The sequence below is a fragment of the Myotis lucifugus genome, unplaced genomic scaffold, assembly GCF_000147115.1.
Source record: "Myotis lucifugus unplaced genomic scaffold, Myoluc2.0 scaffold_115, whole genome shotgun sequence".
NCBI lineage: Eukaryota > Metazoa > Chordata > Mammalia > Chiroptera > Vespertilionidae > Myotis > Myotis lucifugus.
In genome coordinates, this window is record NW_005871163.1 from 2,401,315 (window position 1) to 2,423,612 (window position 22,298).

Genomic DNA, 22,298 nt, shown 5'->3' on the forward strand with positions numbered 1-22,298 from the left:
TGTGAATGACTGAATGGTTTCTATTTCAAGTATCACTGTTGAAGGTACTATTGAAGGAATTTGAGTTACACTTCCTTAGAATATAGAGAATTCTATAAGAGCCTCTTGGTGTTATTAAAGTTGTTTTATACTCTGACCATGCAATAATCAGCCATAGTCATAACCAAAGCAAACGAGGATAGGCATTTGTCTTTCATTGAACCTAACAAGCATTCTTGCTCACAGTAGCCTCTTAGTATATACTATTTGTTCATTGATGGTATCCTTAAATATGGAGTGTGCCTGGCATAGGATTTAAGATTGCCAACTGAGTGCATAGAACTAAACTTTAAAGTTGGCTGTAACTTTCACCATGATATTTATCACAACTCACTTATGATAAACATATTTGTACATTTTTCAAAAATTTAGGGCACAGGTGAAACATGATAGATTCAGCCTAACTTAGAAGTTTGAGTGGGCCTAAGGAAAATGATGAGGCCAGTTTGCAGAGGAATGAACCAGATCAGGCCAATGTTCCCTTTTCAATATGGAGCCCCCAAATCTAATGAACCTGTTAATAGGGATGACATCTGTGCTGCCGGGTTCATACTATCCCCAAATACAAGAGAGCATTGCAGCCTTAGCCAGTTTGGCTCAGGGGATAGAGCGTCAGCCTGCGAACCAAAGGGTTCCGGGTTAGATTCCAGTCAAGGGCACATACCTTGGTGGCAGGCTCCTCCCAGGCCCAGGCCCTGGTGGGGGTTGGTGCAGGAGGCAACCCATGTGTTTCTCTCTGTCTTTCCCTCTCTCTTCCACTCTCCCTAAAAATCAATGGAAAAAGATCCTCGAGTGAGGATTACCAAAAAAAAAAAGAGAGAGAGCATTGCAGATTCTTGATGTTTTGGCATTCTACATACACTGAAAATATTATTAAACTAGAAGCCTGGTGCACAGATTTGTGTACCAGTGGGGTCCCTCAGCCTGGCCTGCAGGATCGGGCTGAAACCAGCTTTCTGACATCCCCCAAGGGGTCCTGGATTGTGAGAGGGTGCATGCTAGGCCAAGGGACCCCCCTGGTGCATGATTGGGGCTGGGGAGGGATGCGGGAGGGCTCCACAGCGTGTCCGACTCGTCTTACTCAGTCCCGATCAGCCAGACCCCACCAGCAAGCTAACCTACCAGTTGGAGCATCTGCCCCCTGGTGGTCAGTGCACGTATTAGCGACTGGTTGACCGGTTGCATGTCTTCCCCTGGTGGTCAGTGCACGTCACAGCGAGCAGTTGAACGGCCTTAGCATATCATTAGCATATTATGCTTTGATTGGTTGAACGGCCAACCAGACGACCGGACACTTAGCATATTAGGCTTTTATTATATAGGACTAGAGGCCCGGTGCACGAAATTTGTGCATGGGGAGGCAGGGGTCCCTCAGCCCAGCCTGCACCCTCTTTAATCTGGGACCCCTCGGGGAACATCTGACTGCCGGTTTAGGCAGGATTGGGCCTAAACCGGCAGTCGGACATCCCTCTCACAATCCGGGACCGCTGGCTCCTAACTGCTCACCTGCCTGCCTGCCTGATCGCCCCTAACTGCCTCTGCCTTGGCCCCTGCCACTGTGGCTTTGTTCAGAAGGACATCTGGAAGGATGTCCATTGTAATTAGCATATTACCCTTTTATTAGTATAGATAGGTAGATCATTGGATGGAGGGAGTCGATGGGGAAAAAGGGGGACATCTGTAATACTTTAAACAATAAAGATAACTTTGTTTTAAATTTTTAAAAAATTGCCTTTCATCTCTAGCTGGTTAGGCTCAGTGGATAAAGCATCGACCTGCAGACTGAAGGGTCCCAGGTTCGATTGCAGTCAAGGGCACATGCCCGGGTTGTGGGCTCAATCCCCAGTAAAGGGCGTGCAGGAGGTAGCCAATCAATGATTCTCATCATTGATGTTTCAACCTCTCTCCCTCTCCCTTCCTCTGTGAAATCAATCTTACTGCATAAAACAGCTTACTATTTCACAATTTGCTATTTAGTTCCTATAAGAAGGTGTTTAGAAAGAAAGGGAACAAGGTATTGCATCACTTTGTTATCATTGGTTGAACTTATGCCTGAGACTGTTAACACACAGCTCAAAGAAATGGGGACAGAAACCAGTTGCTTGGTGATGGAGGAAGGTAAGAGAAAGACCATAAAGCCATTGCTGCTGTTGAGTGGTAGAGGGGGCAGCGTATAACAGTTGTTACAAATGCCTCTGAGCTGGTAACAGAGGGCTCAACAGCGTTCCATGGAAATAAAAAAGGCAAAATTTTGGCCCAAATTTGAAGAACCTCCAATGCTCTGGGATTTCCAACAATGAATTACCTTAAAGAGCAATAAATTCTATGGCTAGGAGTAGTCAAACAGAGATGGATGACCAATTGTTAAGAAGCAATTTTTTAAAATATATTTTTATTTGTTTCAGAGAGGAAGGAAGAGGGAGAGAGAGATATAAACATCAATGATTAGAAGCACTGATCTGCTGCCTTCTGCACAACCCCTACTGGGGATCAAGCCTACAACCCAGGCATGTGCCCTGATGGGGAATCAAACCTTGACCTCCTGGTTCATAGGTTGGCACTCAACCACTGAGCCATGCCAGGCAGACTGTAAGAAGCAACTCTTGCCCTGCAGCAGTGGCTTTATGGTCTTACTCTTTATGGTCTTTCTCTTACCTTCCTCCATCACCAAGCAACTGGTTTCTGTCCCCATTTCTTTGAGCTGTGTGTTAACGTTTTCAAGCATAAGTTCAACAACTGATAGTAAAGTGATGCAATACCTTGTTCCCTTTCTTTCTGAACCCCTTCTTTAGGAACTAAAAAGCAAATTGTGAACCGAAGTAAGCTGTTTTATGTAATAAGATTGATTTCCTGTCTCTTAGAGGGAGGGCAGTTTCCAGGCAGAAGTTGAACAGTTATACATTCTGGATGTTGTGAGGCCAATTTGTGCACTGGGTAAAAAGTTAGACTACAGCCGAAACTGGTTTGGCTCAGTGGATAGAGCGTCGGCCTGCGGACTGAAGGGTCCCAGGTTCGATTCCGGTCAAGGGCATGTACCTGGGTTGCAGGCACATCCCCAGTGGGAGATGTGCAGGAGGCAGCTGATCGATGTTTCTGACTCTCTATCTCTCTCCCTTCCTCTCTGTAAAAAATCAATAAAATATATTTAAAAAAAAAAAAAAAAGTTAGACTACATTACCTTTTTTTGTTAATCCTCATCCAAGGATATTTTTCTATTATTTTTAATTTTTAGAGAGAGTGGAAGGGAGGAGGAGAGACAGAGAGAGAGACACATCAATTGTTTGCCTTCCACATATGCCCAGACCAGGGCATTGAGTCTGCAACCGAGGTATTTGTCCTTGACTGGAATCAACCTGGGACCCTTCAGTCTGAGGGCCAACACTCTATCCAGTGGCCAAACTGACTAGGGCCTAGAATACATGACTTTTAAAGACCTATTTGAACTCTAAGATTGTATTAAAAAAAAACTTTTTAAAAAATATATTTTTTTTATTTCAGAGAGGAAGAAAGAGGGAGAGATAGAAACATCAATGATGAGAATCATTGATTGGCCGCCTCCTGCATGCCTCTTACTGGGGATTTAGTCTGCAACTTGAGCATGTGCCCTTGACTGGAATCAAACCCAGGACCTTTCAGTCCACAGGCCAACGCTCTAGTCACTGAACCAAACCAACAAGGGTAGTAAAAACTCTTAAAAGCCCTAGCCGGTTTGGCTCAGTGGACAGAGTGTCAGCCTGTGGACTGAAGGGTCCTGGGTTCGATTCTGGTCAAGGGCACATGCCTGGGTTGTGGGCTCGGTCCCCAGTAGGGGGCCTGCAGGAGGCAGGCAGATCAGTGATTCTCTCTCATCATTGATGTTTCTATCTCTCTCTCCTCCCTTCCTCTCTGAAATAAATATACATTTTTTTAAAAAAAAGAAACTAAAAAACCCCAAAAAACTCTCAAAGACCACATATTACTGTACAAGAAACATCATGACACAGACATATATTATACCTGATATCTTCCTCAGTTTCAGAAAATATAAACTTATTTTTTTAGAATTTAATTATATTATAAATATAACCCTGGCAAAATGGACATCCAATGAGCCATGAATCAAAATGGGGACATTATCTAGTGTTTCCCATCATTGGATGGCTGGGGGCAAGGTAGGTTTTTATTTGCAAATTATGGTTTGAACATGGGATTACTGGAGAATTTCTAAATTTATTACGAGAAAAACTTTTAAATGTGACTCTAACTATATGTAATTGACTATGAGAAATGTTATTTTTCCCTGATTATTGGAAAGTCAAAGTTTTAGATGTTCTCTGTTTCTAAACCAAATACGTTCTTCAGTTCTGCTTCATTCCTTCTTACATCATTGTGTTTTGATTTTTCAAGGTACAATAGACTTTGACATTGGACATAATTATGCTTTTCAGATGTAGTTTCTATAGGTTGTTCTGAGTACACAAGATTAGGAGTCACGGACTTAAATATTGACTCTGGATTCCCTGGAACTTGCCTGCCCTGCTGGTAGCTTTAGTATTGGTTTGGTACAATGATCCAGCTTCACAAGAAAGAACAGCAGTATTTCATTTTGGTAATTAAAGCTGTAAGCCTTGGAATCAGCAGAAGAAAGCACCCTGTGAGTTGTAACCATCTTTCTTATTTTTCTTATCATTTTCTTCAGTCATCAGTGTTGTGTTAATTGTATGATAGTCACCATGGTAAGTCTCAAACTTACTTTCCTGTTATGGGAATGTTTTTATGCTCTCAGAGTCCTTTTACTTAAGAGAGTATATACATAGTCAACTTAACATTTTCCCAGCTCACAGCTGTTTTATCCCATACTAGAGGCCCGGTGCACAAAATTCGTCCATGGGTAAGGTCCCTAGACCTGGCCAGCAATCAGGGCCGATCAGGGCTTTCCAGCTGCCGACCAGGGCCTCCCTTCTGGCTGTTGGCCAGGGCCTCCCTTCCTTGGCTGCTGGCTGCTGGCCAGGGCCTGCCTTCATTCTGTGCCACCCCCTGGTGGTGAGCGCACGTCATAGCGAGCAATCGGTCTCCCGGTTGAACTCCCGTAGGGAAAATTTGCATATTAGGCATACACACACACACACACACACACACACACACACTAGTGGTCTGGTGCACGAAATTTGTGCACATTAAAATGGGATTAATTAGAGGAAATATTTTAATATTGCTATTTGCCCTTTCTCTATAATGGAAGTGTCAGAGATGAAAGAAAATGAGTAAAATGTATATGAAAATCTTCCTTCTGTCAGAGTTTGGGACGCACCACAGGACCCAGGATCAAGTCCCCGCCCACCCACATGTGCCTCAAAATCACACGAGATCCAGATCCGGCCAGCCCCCACCCCCACCCCCACCCCCCACATTGGGCTAGATCCAGACCTGGCCGATCCCACCCTTGTTTAGTCCCACTGGGTGGGGGGGATGCAGCCTCAGGTCCCCTGGCCCAGCACCGGGGGGGAGGGGGTTGCGGCCTGAGGTCTCCCAGGCCGGGGTGGGGGGGGTGCCTTGAGGTCCCCTGTCAAGCCCCGCCAGGCAGGGGGCGCAGCCTCAGGTCCCCTGGCCCGGTGCCGTGATGGGGGCGCAGCCTCAGGTCCCCTGTCAAGCCCCGCTGGGAAGGGGGCACAGCCTCAGGTCCCCCGTCAAGCCCTGCTGGGCAAGGGGCATGGCCTGAGGGTCCCCTGGCCCGGGGCGAGGGGAGCAGCCTGAGGTCCCCCTTCAAGCCCCGCTGGGCGAGGGGTGCAGCCTGAGGTCCCCTGTCAAGCCCCGCCAGGCGGGGGGCGCGGCCTCAGGTCCCCCGGCCTGGCATCAGGGCAGGGGGTGCGACCTCAGGTGTCCTGGCCCGGTGTTAGGGTGGGGGGTGCGATTTGAGGTCCCCTGTCAAGCCCTGCCAGGTGGGGGGAATGACCTGAGGTCCCTTGTCAAGCCCTGCCAGGTGGGGGGCATGGCCTGAGGTCCCCCAGCCTGGCACCAGGGTAGGGTGTATGGCCTGAGGTCCCCCATCAAGCCCTGCTGGGTGTGGGGCGTGGCCTGAGGTCCCCCGGCCTGGCGCCAGGGTGGGGGGCGCAGCCTGAGGTCCCCTGTCAAGCCCTGCCAGGTGGGGGGCGCAGCCTGAGGTCCCCTGTCTACCCCCAATGGGGTGGGGAGGCGCAGCAGCCTCAGGTCCCTGCTGATTGCTCTTTAAGGCTCATATGGGAACTCGGCCTCCACTGTGGGTGCAGCCATCTTTGTGGTGGAGTGATGGTCAATTTGCATATTCCCGCTTTATTATATAGGATTTATGGCCCGGTGCACAAAATTCGTGCATGGAGGGGGGGTTTCCTCAGAACAGCCTGCACCCTCTTCAACTGGGGACCCCTTGGGGGATGTCGGACATCCCTCTCGCAATCTGGGACTGCTGGCTCCTAACTGGTCACCTGCCTGCCTGCCTGATTGCCCCTAACTGCCTCTGCCTGCCTGCCTGATCACCCCTAACTGCCCTCTCCTGCTGGCCTGATCTCACCCCCAACGGCCCTCCCCTGCCAGCCTGATCTCACCCCCAATGGCCCTCCCCTGCTGGCCTGATCTCACCCCCAACTGCCTCTGCCTGCCTGTTAATCCCTAACTGCTCTCCCCTGCTGGCCTGGTTGCACCCAACTGCCCTCCCCTGCCGGCCTGATCTTGCCCCCATCAGCCCTCCCCTGCCGGCCTGATCTTGCCCCCAACTGCCCGCCCCTGCAGGTCCGGTTTCCCCAACTGCCCTCCTCTGCCAGCCTGATCTTACCTCCAACTGCCCTCCCCTGCCAGCCTGATCTTGCCCTCAACAGCCCTCCCCTGCTGGCCTGATCTCGCCTCCAACTGCCCTCCTCTGCTGGCCAATTTGGTTCTGCTTGGTCGGTTTCTATGCCAGTCAGCGTCAAAAGCTCTGCCTCCTAGACAGCTATTGGTTCTTCACAGCACTCACATTTGGTTCTGATTGGTTGGTTCCTATGTTATTCAGTGTTTCTGGGCCTATCAACAGGGCCTGATCAGGAAGGTGGGGCTCATCAGCTGCTGGCCAGGCACAGATAGGAAGAGAGAGGCAAGTGCTGATCTACAGCTGCCACAGAGGCTCTAGATCAGTCCCTGCTTCTCTCTTCAGGCCTCTTTCCGGGAATGATTTGCAGCCTCCTCAGCAGTAAGTGCTAGGTCACCTCGCCTGCAGCCGCAGTGCTGGGTCGCCACAGCAACCCAGTGCTGACTGCAGGACTTCCGGTTGGTCTGCCTCCGGTTGTAACTGGTCATTACAGACCCAGGGTTTTTATATATTAGGATAGCTACTACTCACTTTGCTTGTATCCTAACACACAGGAACAGGATTGATGGATGACAGGTTTGCAGCAGAGATAGGCAAAACCAGTGGGCTAAACACAACAGGAAGCCTAAACATAAGACAGTATGAGCAGGAAGGTTCCTAGCTAAACATGAGCTGGCCACGTGATAATGGCCTAGTATAATATATGTTTGGTAATTAAATAAAAGATAAATAAATAGAACCAAGTATGCAGCAGAAATGACAGAAGGGAGGGAGAGGAAATGAATTAGAAAGGACAGAAACAAATGAAAGAGAATGGAGATAGGCAAATGGCAAGAAAATAGGACTCTAGATATAGAAATGAGAATGCAAGTAGATAAAATATGGTGGAGGCCTCTGATTTAGGAAGAAGGAGCTATACAATTGCCTTCTATTATTTTTCTCAGAAATAACTATTTCTTAAGAACAGTAATTTTGAACAGTAGCTCTGACATTTGTAATAAATAACCTACTTTAGTACTTTGACTAAAAATTCCCACCACTTCACTTAGCATTTGGACCAGGCCGACTATAATATAAATGGACACTGCGATAATCTCTTTGCTTCTGCACCCTTCTTAATTATATTGAGAGATCCTAATAGTAGTGGAGGAACTCATCTTGCTCTGGTTAAACATTTAATTCCATTTCTACGTAGCAACCTGCCTGGGAAAAATTCTCAAGGGCTGTAGGAATAAATAGCTGATCTAACCCTGAGCTGCCATGTCCTGGCTATCCAGCAGCTATTCTAATCTGCTAATGACCATTCTGCTTTGGCTCTCTTCTTACAAAGGATATGTTAGTCCTCAAAAAAAAAAAAAAAAAAAAGACAGCAAGATACTTATTGAAATTTTATAATGTAACAAAGCCCATTGAACAGAGAATGCAAGTGAAATTAAGTACCCAGTAGGTACTTTATATGTTATTTCATTTTTCCCATTTTTGAGCACAGGGAAGTTTAGTAACTGACTTACCCCAAGGTCACACAATAGGCAAACTATGTTTTTTCTTGTACAATAGATTCAATGCAATTCCTATCAAGATACCCATGGTATATTTCACAGAACTAGAACAAATATTATAGATTTTTGTTTTGTGTGTGCATATATATACATATACCTAGCAGATGCCTGGGCCCTTTAACCCATTACCCCTTACCTAATCATAATAGAGTGGTGGAAGAAAGCCATAAAAATACTTAATTGAAGCAAAGGCCCAGAACCGCCCTCTAGTGTGAAAGAGTAAGATTTTCTGTTTCACTGGGTGCCCCCAAATTTTATGCCATAGAAGGCTGCCTTTGTTACCTCCAAAATGTTTTATGGCCTTTGGTGATCTAGGTTTTGAAATATTTCTTTCCAAAACAAATTAATCATTTATGTTGAATACATGAGCCATCTATACAACTGAGAGGCTCAGAGCAACCTATGCAAGCCATTTTAACCCACTGAAACCTTTATGTTGTGACTAAAGAAAGTGTTTATAGAGCTGATTGGGCTTTGCAGTTTTGGAGTTTCTGGGAGGGAATGGTTTTATATGTCATCAAAAAGCATAGGAGATGCCAGTTGGTACCAAAAGAAGAGCTTCAAATCTAGGCAACTGTTAAATTAAAAAGAACATGGTGCTCACTTCAGCAGCACATATACTAAAATTAGAATGATACAGAGAAGACTAGCATGGCCCCTGTGCAAGGATGGCATGCAATTTGTGAAGTGTTCCATATTTTAAAAAATATTCAAAAAGAATATGGTTCTGCTTCAACAAAGGAATAAAGCATAAATGTGAAGAAAATCATAAAGTGTGAAATTGGCAAAACCCTTCGATAATATGAACTTCTTGAGGAGTGCATTGTAAACAAGCTGGGCAAACATAGGAAGCGGTAAACAGGAAATTAAAAATAAGAACATCCGAAGAGACACTGGAAAGATGGGAATTTTACTTAAAATATAAGTGAATCATATAACAAGAGTAGTTGGGAACAAGTAACATGCCTCAACTTAGATATCCAGTACTTAGAAGTGCTTAAAGAATTTAGAAAAAACTTTTTGGTCTCCAGTTAGGCAGACATTTTTTTAATGAGAAGAAAGGATAAAGTGGTGATCTCAGTAAAAGAAAGTAAAATCTGGACCCTTTCTTGTCATGTATAAGTTTTCAGAAATCTCTCTGCCAGGGGTATTATAGATGAAGGAGACAAAAACCACTAAATTTAGGGAAAATTGATCTTTATTAGTATAAAAGAGCAGCCTTGAAATTGCATTTTGACGACTATGGAGATTTAGACACTTGTCCTCTCTAAGTACAGGCAGTGTGAATAAGTGGAGACAGCCAAGAATTGGAGCGAGGAGAAAAGTTTAGCCCAGTTTTTCCAGCTGTTTCTTTGTGACTTAGGTGTTAACCATGTGCCCATGCCTCAGTTTCCTTTTTCATACAACAGGAAAACCTGCTGTTTCTTATCAGGTTTGCAGACCTGCTGGGGTTGAATGAGGTAATGTCTGTAAAGGCCTTGAATTCTTAAGGGAAAAGTGCTATGTAAACACAAGGCAGTATTGTTTTACATTGAAACTGAAGATCTAACTTTCCTGTAGAAATGGAAATATCCTATTTACATTTCTCATAGCTTTAAGAAATATCAGAATGAAGAGATAACAGTTTCACTTTTTTGAAGAATTTCTGATGGGTTCTAAAGCAATGGTCACTTCGTACTTACTTTCTCTGACTCAATGCAGCAGAATTCTGGCTACTGTGAACCCAGCATATCTGTGATCTTGAGTGAGGTGTTTGTTTCTTTCCGAGGAGCTGAATGTGGTCAGGTTGAAATACAGTTATTCTCATTCGAGCCTCCTTGGTGAAAAGGAGTACTTTTACTTCCATAGCTCCATAGCCTTTTATGCCAATTTGGAGGGGACACTTGGCCACAGCTACCTTGAACCCCAGAAAAAAAAGATAAAATTGCCATACCTATTTTTGTTCTGTAAAATTGAGTTGAAACTATTGCTCAAGGACCAAGCCAACTGGTCCCGTTAATGTTTGGTCCTTACTAAAACTGCCCTTATTTATGAATCCTCAAAGGAAGCGGTGTTACTAGTGCCAAAGTACTGAAACATCATAAATAAGGCTTATTGTTGTATGGGAATGTTAGTGAATATCAGTGCCCTCAAAGAGGAAGGATACACAAGTTGGTTGGGCATTGTCCCATGCACTGAGTTGCAGGTTCTATTCCTGGTCTTTATTTGCTTATGCCAACAATTCTTCATTAACTGTGTTAAGGAAGCAGAATAAAAATATGAATGAATAATTTAAGATATTAGAACAAAGTCCCTCAAATTATTTCTATATGGATATGGTATACAGTTAGAGACATGTATATTTACTAGTACTTATAAACTCCAAGCATCTACTCTGTGGTAAAAATTCTGGAATATAAGCCCCTTGAGTTTCAGAATTATGTTTGTTTGTTATCAGTGTAGTGGCTATAGTATTGCAAATCGTCAGACATAAATAGCCCATCAGCAGCTAAAGAATTATGTAGATGCAATCAAATTGAAGGAGGGATCATAGCTTGTCAGCTGTTTGCTTAGCTCCATTCTTAACAGTTGCAGTTCAGGAAAGGTAGCACTCTAGATCTCATACTCTGCTCCCTAAAAAAAATAAAAAATAAAAAAGTAACTTTAGAGAAGGAGTTTTTAATTATCCATGTGCAGCTTGGCCAAAGGAAAAAAATGTTTTTCCAATTGAAAAATTCTGTAAGTGCTGGAGAAAAATAATATCACTGAAGGTTTGGAAAAATATATAAAAGAAAGATTTACTTTCTCCACTTAGCTACTATTACCATGTATATTTCATTGGTCTTTTATTTCTATATTTTTCATTAAAAATGTTCTGATTTAAAGATAAGATTGGGAATCTGTTTATCAAATGGAAAGGTATAAATTTCAAACAGTGTTGAGATTCTTTTAGCTTTATTATCCAACTAGAGGCCCGGTGCACAAATTTGGGCATGGGTAGGGTCCAGCCGGCCCCGCACCCAATTGTGGGGGAAGCCCAATTGAGGGTGGGGTCGGGGGAAGGGCCCGATTGAACTCCCGGTCAAACTCCAGGTCGAGGGAACAGTTTGCCTATTAGCCTTTTATTATATAGGATATGGATTTGAGAGATGAAATAGTAAAGGAGTAAGATGAGTTAAATGTCAAATTGAATATTACAATTGAAAAATAATTGAAATATTGAAAATATTCTAGGAACATAATAAAAGAATGCTAGAAAAGAAGTTGGTGGGGCCTATCTATGTGATAGTTTGTTATATTGAGGCACTGACACTTTGGGGACTTGGTGGCCTAATTTGAGTCTAGAGGCTTTATTCAAAATCTTAAGATACCTCTCAGAACACCATTTTTCAGTTCATTGGCTGCTGGGATAACCTAATAAACTTTCAAATAATCAGACCACCACCCAGCTGTCAAAGATCACATGTACTAGTTTTTAGGTATCTATATATATAAAAGCCTAAGTGACTGGAACTACTGGAATGACCAGTCGCTATGACATGCACTGACCACCAGGGGGCAGACACTCAACACAGGAGCTGCCCCCTGGTGGTCAGTGTGCTCCCAAGCCAACCTCCCGTGGTCCCTTCCCCTGGCCCCCGGGCTGGGACAGGGAACCAGAGGTGGGTGGCAGCGGATGCGGCCCTTTTGCCAGGGGGGCTGAGGGCCAGCTCCCTCCCCTCCTTGGGGCCAGTGGCCAACCTCCCATGCCCTGTCCCTCCCCCTGGCCATCAGGCCCCGATCAGCCTGCGAGCTGAGTGGCTGCACAGCGGAGAGGGTAAGAGGGGGGGAGGAGGCGGGGAACCGCTAGGTGGCAGGGCACAAATGATGGCGGCGGCGGCATCCGTTCCTTTCACGCCCAGCCCGCAACCATCGCCTCCTCTCTGGCCTGGCCCTGATCAGCCTGCCCCCAGTTGGCCTTGATCGCTGGCCAGGCCTAGGGACCCCACCAGTGCATGAATTTCATGCACCGGGCCTCTGATCTTATATAAAATGCTAAGATTTCAAGGGTGATAGTTTTCCTAAGAACTGTGATATGTGAGGTCAGGAGATAAAGTTAGCACACAGGCGAAAATCATGCATAATCAGCCTTCAAAAATCCCTTAGATTGCCTATAAGAATAAAATGCAATCTAACTGGATTTGTGTATTATGATCAGGTTTAGTAAGTAAGTGCTGCATAGCATGAGGTATAGTATATAGTATACAGTGGTACAGAGTTGATATAATAAGGTATATATCTGCAAAATATTTTATGGTAGTTTTTTATTTTCTTAAACTTTTTTCAGCCAAGCATATATTGTTAAATTTGAGTAAGCAGCCCAGCTGGTGTGGCTCAGTGGTTGAGCATCAACCTATGAACCAGGAGGTCACAGTTCATGCTCAGGTTTCAGGCTTGGTCCCCGGTAGGGGCCTGCAGGAGGAAGCCGATCAAGGATTCTCTCTCATTGTTGTTTCTCTCTTTCCCTCTCCCTTCCTCTTTGAAAGCAATTAAAATACATTTAAAAACAATTTTTAGTAAGTAAATTTGGTTTTTATGCCATTTCACATCATAGTCTTCCTTCATTTTACTAATATTTTTGAAAGGTTTAACCTAGTATCAGGGTAGCTAGAAACCTCTCTGTTTTCTACTTGTAAGCTCCCAAAGGGCAGAATCTGTATCTTACTAGTATTTATCTTTTGTTTTTTTCCTTCCTTCCCTAAAGCACCTAGTACAATGTCTTGCACATAGTGAGTATTCAGGATACATTGGTTACAGTGGAGGAAGATGAGCAATTATATGTGTCTTAGTCAATACTATTTTGATTACAAATAACAGACTACAAATAACAGACTCTATTCCAGTTAGCTTACATCTAAAAGGAGGATTTACTGGAAGATCTCGGGGACATGGCATGGAACCCAGGAAGGAAATATACAGGTCTCACTGGAGATTAGAACAAAGCACTTTTGCCTCTAAGAACCAAGACAACTGCTCTCTGTCCCTGGCTTTCTGTGCAACTCTTCTAGACTCTGACACTTTGACTCTCCTTCTGCTGAGGGTCATAAAATTCCTTGCCTCAGCTTTTGTTAGCCCTCTTCATTTTCTTCATATTACCAGCCTTCTCGGCTTCTCCTTACATTTAGTAGGAAAAGGTCTCTCATGTAGCCCCTTTCAATTTAAGCACCCGCAGAGATTGACTTGAGCCGTATGTCCAAATTGCAAGTTCCTGGAAATGAGACTGGCTGATTCTGCTTGGAACAGCTTTTCAGTACTAGTCCAGGTACCTTATTCAAAAGGTACAAAGCCATGTAAACCTTACCACTCAGCAGGGAGCAGGTTCTCCAAGAATATGGCTTTGAGAACTGGGAGAAAACAGTCATTAGTGTGACAAGCTTCCAGATGTTACTTTTTTTTTCTCTTCATGCAACACTTGCTAAAAAGCAAAACATTTTTCCTTAAGACAATTCAACATCTTGAGATTCTCAAAGTGGGGAGTAGAGCCTGAAAACAAGTGTGGTGTCCTGGCATAGGGCAGTGAATCCCAGAAAGAAAACTACCTCTAACAACTAATTGTGCTTACGTTTATTGTACTTAACCATCAAGAATAATCTTAGGAGAAAGAAAAGAATAATCTTAGGGGAAAAACCTGCTTTGGGCCTGTGTTAACAGAGGCAGACCTTCTCATACTTTGCAGGGGTCTGGAATAATGAATTAAGATGTAAGCCACATCTGCCAAGCTTTCACCCTTGAAGGACCTGCTCCTTTCAGTGTGAGTGGCCTATTTGAAATAAGTAAACATGAAAGCAACAGCAGAAGCCTCAGATTCAAAACAAAAAGGTCTAAAGTTCTGTTCTCTGGGTAAAGGGTGAGGAGGATGTTTGAAAATATCTAAGCCTTTGTGTGTATTCTTTGCAGAAGGAGCAGCACCAGTGTCACTGTTGTTCCTCATAGGGAGCAGAACCTAAATATAAAAGTGTGCTTGAGTTGGTGAATCAGTAGCAAGAACCTGAGATTGATATAAGAATAGTATCTCTGCCGTATGTGTATGGAACAAACTTCAGACAGTGAAAAGTGTGGTGTGGTTACCATCTTTTCCTTTTAAAGAGTATATGTGCATGTTTGTTTTCAAATTTACCTACATTTTAAAAGGACATTTAAATGCTTCCCTTGATATTACAACATAAGTCCAATCTGTGACTAATGCTTAATTTTGTGAGGAAAAAATAGAAAGAGTTGTTTCATGTAGTGGGCTTGGAAAGGTGTTATTCACACAATACTAATAATGGCTAGTCTTTAATGGAGCTAATTTAGTGGCGATAATACCATGAATTTCTATCTGTTCTTCCAAGGATGAAATATGACCTTGACCTTTATTAACTAGTTATACTAGTTAGCCAAAAAAGGAACACTTCTGAACTAGGATAAATTCTGTGATTGTGTCCTTTATGTGTATTTTCCATTATTTAGAGCAGTGAGACACATTTCTCATATTATGGCTAATAAGGTACTCTATGGTACAGTGAAATATAAGCAAAAAAGTTCATATCTAATGCTATAAGAGACTAGCTTATCTGTTAGAGCCAAACCCCGTGTGGCACTTCTCTGCCCCTTAAAACTTTCAAATAGCTCTAAGTCACATGATGCATATAGAGTATTACCTGTAATCACATACATAAAATTTGTCCCTCTTCCTTTGGGGAGAGAAGGGAAGGAATTCTATTTTAAATGTTTTGCTGGTGAAGACTTGTTGGGCCAATAATTTCTTGAATTGCAAATAGAGTGTTGTGAGTTTATTATAGAAATTGGCCTGCATACAACACAGAGTAACACAGAGCACTAACACCTTTTCAGTGTGTTGTTTTGCAAAGTGCAGAACTGCTGGAGATGTTTGCTCAGTGTGAAGGCAGAATATGTTACTTGGATTTTGTCTTTAAGGAACTTCATGAAAAATAGAAGGTTAGGTTTCAAAAATAAACTCAAGTAACATATGTAAGCGGACTGGGCTGGAGAATTGTACTGTAGAGTGCTTATGAAGGCAAAGGTTTGGCAAAGGTCAATCACTGAAGCCTGTCAGTTGGAGCTTGCTTATAAATAGACACAGACCCTCTGGGCTCTGATGCCATTCTAGGACATTTTTTCCTTCTTAACTCACACCTCTCTTACTATGTACCTGCATGTTTCCCTTTTTTCCATCTTACAGCCATTCTTTTCTTTTTTTAACATTTAAAAAAATTTACTGACATCAGAGAGGAAGGGAAAGAGAGAGAGAGAGAAACATCAATGATGAGAGAGAATCATTGATTGGCTGCCTCCTACACAACCCACACTGGGAATCAAGCCCGCAACCTGCGCATGTGCCCTTGATCACAATCGAACCTGGGACCCGTCAGTCCCCAGGCACAAACTATATCCACTGAGCCAAACCAGCCAGGGCTTACAGCCATTCTTTAGACATTAAGAATGGCTTTGTGATTAGAGAATGCTTATTTAAGGATTCAAAGATCCATGAAGTTTCGGTCCAAACTAAGGGCTAGAGTAAGCTTATTGACCATTATAGGACTGACCACAGTCCTCAATCATTATTCCTCCTAACTCATAGTTTGTCAAGATTAATCATTAAGAAGAAAGTTAACATATATTTAATATCCCTAAAGCTATGGAATGAAAAAGATGAGTGATTGCAGTGAATTTTTCCCATGGGTTATGAGAAGGTGGAGGCATGGATCCACTGTTTTGTATTTAAACTTTAAAAAAAATATTTTTATTGATTTTAGAGAGGAAGGGAGAGGGATAGAGGGAAACATCAATGATGAGAGAGAATCATTGATCAGCTGCCTCCTGCACGCCCCCTACTGGCGATTGAGCCTGTCACCTGGGCATGTGCCCTTGGCTGGAATCGAACCTGGGACCCTTTAATCCGCAGGCTGATGCTCTGTCCACTGAGCCAAACTAGCTAGGGCTGTATTAAAACTTAATAAATTTGTTCCTTATGTCTGTCATTGTCATTGGTGAGAAAGAATATTTTCCCCAAGTTTTAGTAATGAACTACATAAAATAGATAACTCCCTACATAAAGATAGATAACTCCATGCACCTACTTTTTTTTTATCCTCACCTGAGAATTGAGAATATTTTCTCCATTGATTTTTAGAGAGAGTGGACGGGAGAGGGGTGGGAGAGAAAGGAGAGAGAGAAAACATCTCAATGTGAGAGGAACATATCAATTGGTTGCCTCCCGCTTGTGCCCCAACTGGGGTGAGGGATTGAACCTGCAACCAAGGTACGTGCCCTTGACCAGGAATCAAACCTGAGACCCTTTGGTCTGCGGGCCAATGCTCTAACCACTGAGAAAAACCGTTCAGGACCTTACTATTAAAATAGTTATCTATTTGCTAGCTAAGCCCTACTCTGTATGTAGCATATAACTTATCTATAAGCATGTATAAGACAAAGATCAACAAAAAGGTTAATTTTTAACATTTGTGACCAGTTCTATTATCATCTTTCCACAGCTCCTAAGCAAGTAATTTATATTCCACCCCTTAAAAGAAGAATTTGTTCGTTCTGTACACCTCTGCATTCTTTATACTTTCAACAGTTTGGCACACTTTTAACTTTTCTCTCTTTCTTTATACTTCATACTAGAGGCCTGGTGCATGAATTTGTGTATAGGTGGGGTCTGGCCACCTGCCACGATGGGGGTCGGGCTGTTGGGGGGGAGGGGCCAAGGGCGGTTGGCCGGCCAGCCCTGCCCCCAATTGGGGTGGGAGGGCCAGTCAGGGTCCGGGCTGGCCAGGGGGAGGGACTTCGGGAAGTTGAGGGGGCCTAATTGGGGCCCCAATCAGGTCGGTTGGCCACCACAGTGTGCATCATAGCGACCGGTTGTTCTGGTCACTTGGCTTTTATATATATAGATTGCTTTAATTCATTCCTTACTAGCCCGTAGCAGTCTCTTACTAATAGTAATTACTTCAGTTATAATACAAGGAGATAATGTTTTCACTAACTAAAACATAATGAGCATCATCTGTGTTCATAGCATTGCACTCATTAATTTGAGAGTCACAGAGTTATAAATAAGATGGTCTCTGCCCTTCAGGAGACTAGGGCCTCATTAGAAGGAAAATTTAATGTTTACTGATTGTAAGGTATTATTCTAATTTTGTCTAGGTAACTAGAAGGTATGGTTGATACTGATGTGTCTAAGTAACTATAATGCAAACTAAAACAATGGAATGTTCTTTTTTTAAGGAACTTATAATATCAGTAGGGGCTCAGTGCATAAATTCGTGCACCTTGAAAGGAACTGTGGGCCATGAGGCTGCAGTGGGCACAGGGGTGGGTCTCGACCCATCCTCCGTGCCCCTGCCTGGCTCCTCCCACCGCGCCCCCAATCCCCTGTCTGCCGGCAGCCCCGCTCCCGCCGCCACCACTCCTACACACTGACCGCGCCAGCCCTACTCGCACCCACTGACAGCGTGGAGCAATTAGGGCTGGCACCTGCAGCAGGTGTGAGTGGGGCTGGTGCTGTCAGTGGATGTGAGCAGCGGCTGCTGCCCTGATTGCCTCTCAGGAGCAGGGGGAGGTGGAGAAGCCCTCAGGAGTGATCAGGGCCGGCAGCCGCTGCTCGCACCCGCTGATGGCGCTGAGCGATTGGGACTGGCGCCAGATGCCAGCAGCAGGTGCAAGCACCTGGCAGGATTGCGGCGCACAGGAGCAAAGAATTTTCAGTAACCACCAGAGGCTCGCCCGATGACAGTGACCAGTGCCCTGCCTTGGTCTGGCACCCCTGCTCACCTGCTCCACCATTTGGCCACAGCCAATGCCCACCGTAGTGGGATGTGTGTGCCCCCTGGTGATCAGCACACGTCATAGTGACCGGTTGTTCGGTTGTTCTGCTGTTTGGTCTATTTGCATATTAGGGTTTTATATATATATGGAAATTTTGAAGGGAAAAAAGGTGTATGATTATTTGGAATAGGGAAAGCTTTATTGAGAGCTATGAGGCTAAAATTTCAAGAAGGGGTATGATTTACGTTTACATGTTCAAATAGAAGTGTAAGAAAGCCTTCCAAGTACAAAATAAGCTAAGGTCCAGAGATAGGTATGTGTCTGTTCATGGCTTTATTAAAGAGGTATTCATTGAGTATCCCAGTTGGGTTAAGTACTGTTTTGGCTAAGCCTTGGGGATACAGTGGTGATCAAGAATAGACCCTGCCATGAACTTACCTTCTAAAAAGGAGACAACCTGTGATTGGCTCCAGATAAGCAGAATTAGCAGTTCTGGAGAGGTTAGAAGAAGGAGAGTTGTGGGCTAGGGAAGGCTTCTTTGTATGGGTCATGCAGATTGCCAAGTATGGAAGCTGTTTTCTGCTGCAATTTTGTACATAAGACAGCCTCACTTAATCTTTCATAACTCCTTACAGAGCTGAACCACTAGCCACATGTGCCTATTGAGCACCTGAAATGTGTTACAAGTATTAAATACACATTGAATTTCAAAAGTTAGTACTTGCCAAAAAATATGTAAAATATCTCAGTAATTTTAAAATTAATTACATGTTGAGGTGATGATATTTTGGATATGAGTTAAATGAAATATATTATTAAACTTAATTTCATCTGTTTCTTTTTACTTTTAAAATGTGGCTTCTAGAAAAATTAAATTTATGGTTCTCATTCGTGGCTTGCATTGTTTTTCTTTTAGACAGAGCTGCCTGCTATAATTCAATAGTATGTTCCTAGTGCATGCTTAGAAGAAAATATTTACTGTGAAACTGTTATAAAGATGTACTAAGGGCAGTATGGGTATATAGTACTCAGATAAATCCTTTTTCTCTTTATTCTCTTTTGATCTTCTTTTTACTCAGCTATCTTTGCCTTTTCAACTTTATTAACGACTGTCATATTTTTGTAGAGACATTTGCTTAACCAACTGGTGGTTCAGAATTAAAGGAAACTCTAGGTAAGAGCAAAATAGTCTTAGTTTTTCCAATTTTAGGGAGCTGTTACCCTGCTTTTGCCTCTGTGCTTTTAGCTCTCTATATTCCTGCCTATAAGATTCACTCTCCCCCTCCAATCTAATCAACTAACCATCATCCTTCAGGAGTTAGCCTGTGACTCCTGTTCTGTGAAGCTTTCTACAGCTCCCTCAGTCAAGGTTATGATGCCCCTCTTTTCATTCATTCATTCATTCATTCACTCATTTATTTATTTTCCTCACCTGAGGATATGTTTTTTATTGATTCTAGAGAAAAAAGAAGGGAGAGACAGAGATTGACATTGATGTGACAGAGAAACATCAGTGGGTTGTCTCCGATCGCCCCAACTGGGAATCAAACAGGATGACGCTCCAACCAACTGAACCACACCAGCCAGGGCTAGATGCCCCTCTATTACTATAGCACTCTATTCTCACTTGTGATGTTTGATGAATGGAGAAACTGACTACCAAACACTTTAAACTTAATTGAATTTGAAACTGGGAAGCAGGGACATTGCAGCATTTATTCTTCAGACTAACTGAAAATCTGTAAGATAAATGAGTTTACTTTGCTTCCTTGCGTGTCTTCATGCCTCCTCAGTGATCAGAATTATGAGGTCATTTTTTGTTTGTTTATTAGTTTTTGTTACTCTTCACACAAGGATATTTTTTCTCTTGATTAGGGAGGGAAGGTAAGGTGGGGGTGGAAAGAGACACATAGATTGGTTGTCTCCTGCAAGTGCCCTGACTGGGGCCAGGGATCGAACCTGCAACCCAGGTACGTGTCCTTGACCAGGAATCCAACCCAACACCCTTCTGTGTACAGGCTGGCTCTCTACCACTGAGCCTCACCAGCCAGGGCTAAAGTAATCTTGAATGTTCCATCAGGTCCTATCAGTTTTGAGTGGAGAGAGATTTGGGTGTAGGCTCAAATAAGAAAAAAATGTCAGGCTTCAGCATCTGTTCCATTGACTGGTGGTGGTTCTATGGCAAGCTGCTTACTCTCTATTTTTCCTATTCAGAAAAATGAGGGTGACACTTGGTACTTTACTCTCCCAGGGCTATTTTGATGCTTAAGGACTGATATTTCAATATTAAAAGAGTTTAGTAATAGGGGACACTCTGCTTCTGTGCTATGATTAGACGGTGTGCCTTAATGGGTTTTGTTTTCCTCAATTAGGACACTTCTGGGAACAATTTGTTAAATGGGCCCAAAGGTATTGAAAACCTATCCTTATCTGCTTTTTATAATTTCTATATTAATTTAATCATATGTCAAGTCGCTTCCTGAATTTCTAAATGATTAATTCATTAAGCTTTATTTGGTAGTTGTATTAGAAAAATGCCACTAATGCACTCCTGATGTAATCTTAAGGGAAATATTACTCTTTATTTACTTGAGTTCATAGTCTATCAACATTATCAATATGTTATGATGGCCTGTTAGGTTCAAATACAGACCATGTTTTATGGGATCTTTACAAAATCAGTTAACCTCCTATCAAAGTAATGTGACTCAGTAGTTCTTGTTGTGACTCTAGATGTCCTTGAATTTAGGGCACTGATAAGTACATGTGATATAGAAAAAAGAACCTGAGACTTGGAGGCAAAAGTTGAGGTTTTAGGTCTTAACTACATCACTCACTATGATACCTACATGTACTTGTTAATTTTAAATGGGAGGACCTGTATAAGAACACTTCATAAACTGTAAAACATACTTTTGTGACTGGACTATTTTTTGAATGAAATTTTCTAAATATAGCATTGAATGAATAGTGGCATAGGAAGGATTCTCCTGACTTTTAAATATAAATAGTAATTTGGATAAAAAGCTAGGCGATACCCTCCAGAAGGTAGGAGATAACTTTGTGCTGGGGCTTTGGAAATAATGGATTAAGACAGGTTCTAAAAGTATTCTTAAATACTCCATGGGCCTGCATACTTAAGAAATAGGACTATAGTGCTAACTGTTGAAATAGATCCAGGACTCAAGACAGACTAAAGAGCATTTAGAACTATGGCAATTTGGCAATACATGCTAAAATGTTAAATATGCATGCCCCTTGACTTAGCATTTTCTCTTCAAGGAATGTTCGCAGATACATTTGCATTCTTGCCCCAAAATGTGGGCACAAGGATTTTTTGCAGTATTGTATGCATATTTGTCTAAACACTCATTTTCAAATGGTAGAGTTCAAGCTCACTTAAGAGAGAGGGTGGGTCGGGGGAAGAATTTCTTGGCTCGTAGGATTGAGAAATCCAGCAATAGTTTCAGCTTAGGCCAGCCAGATCTAGGATCAACACTCTCCTTGTTCCTCAGGTTATGTGGTATATTTGTCTGTCTCTCTTGCTCACCACTCTGCTTTCTCTGTTAGTTCCATTCTCAGATAGACAGTCTACCTATTCTCATGTAGTAGTGTCTGGCAGCTCCTTCCATTTTGGCAATCATAGAGGGGGCGGGGTGGGGGATTGCTGCTCCTCTGTAGTTCCACAGGAGTCCCAGACTTTACTATCATTGTTCTGATATGGCTCAAGCATCCATCCTTGACTCAGTTTCCCAGGGTAGAGGGATAGCATACTCCGATTAACCTGCTTGAGTCAGATCCTTGGATGACAGTGGGAAATGGGTTTAACAAATGTATGATACAACCTAAATGTCCATCAGTACTGGAAAACAAACATATATGATTTATCAGAGTGGGATACTGTGTAGCTATTAAAATGAATGAGGTATATTTGTGTCTTGACAAAAATTGCTATGTAATATTAAATTAAAAATGAAGTTGCAGAAAAGTATTCTTAGTTATGCATATGTGCATTATTCGTTAGGGATGTGAATACTTTTTCTTCATGTATTTCTGTACTGCTTTTAGTTTGCTGTTTTATTTGTTTGAAATGGGTGTGTGTGTGTGTG

General features: G+C 43.0%; 1 protein-coding gene and 1 non-coding gene across 8 annotated transcripts in view; both read left to right on the top strand.

Annotated features, from left to right (window-relative positions):
• Positions 1-22,298, top strand: part of CSNK1G1 (casein kinase 1 gamma 1) — a 144,495-nt gene that overhangs the window by 67,563 nt on the left and 54,634 nt on the right. The gene's annotated exons all lie outside the window — the stretch shown is intronic.
• On the top strand, positions 8,994-9,099 carry LOC111826966. The gene has a single exon (XR_002830422.1). It is a non-coding gene; the product is annotated as a U6 spliceosomal RNA (small nuclear RNA).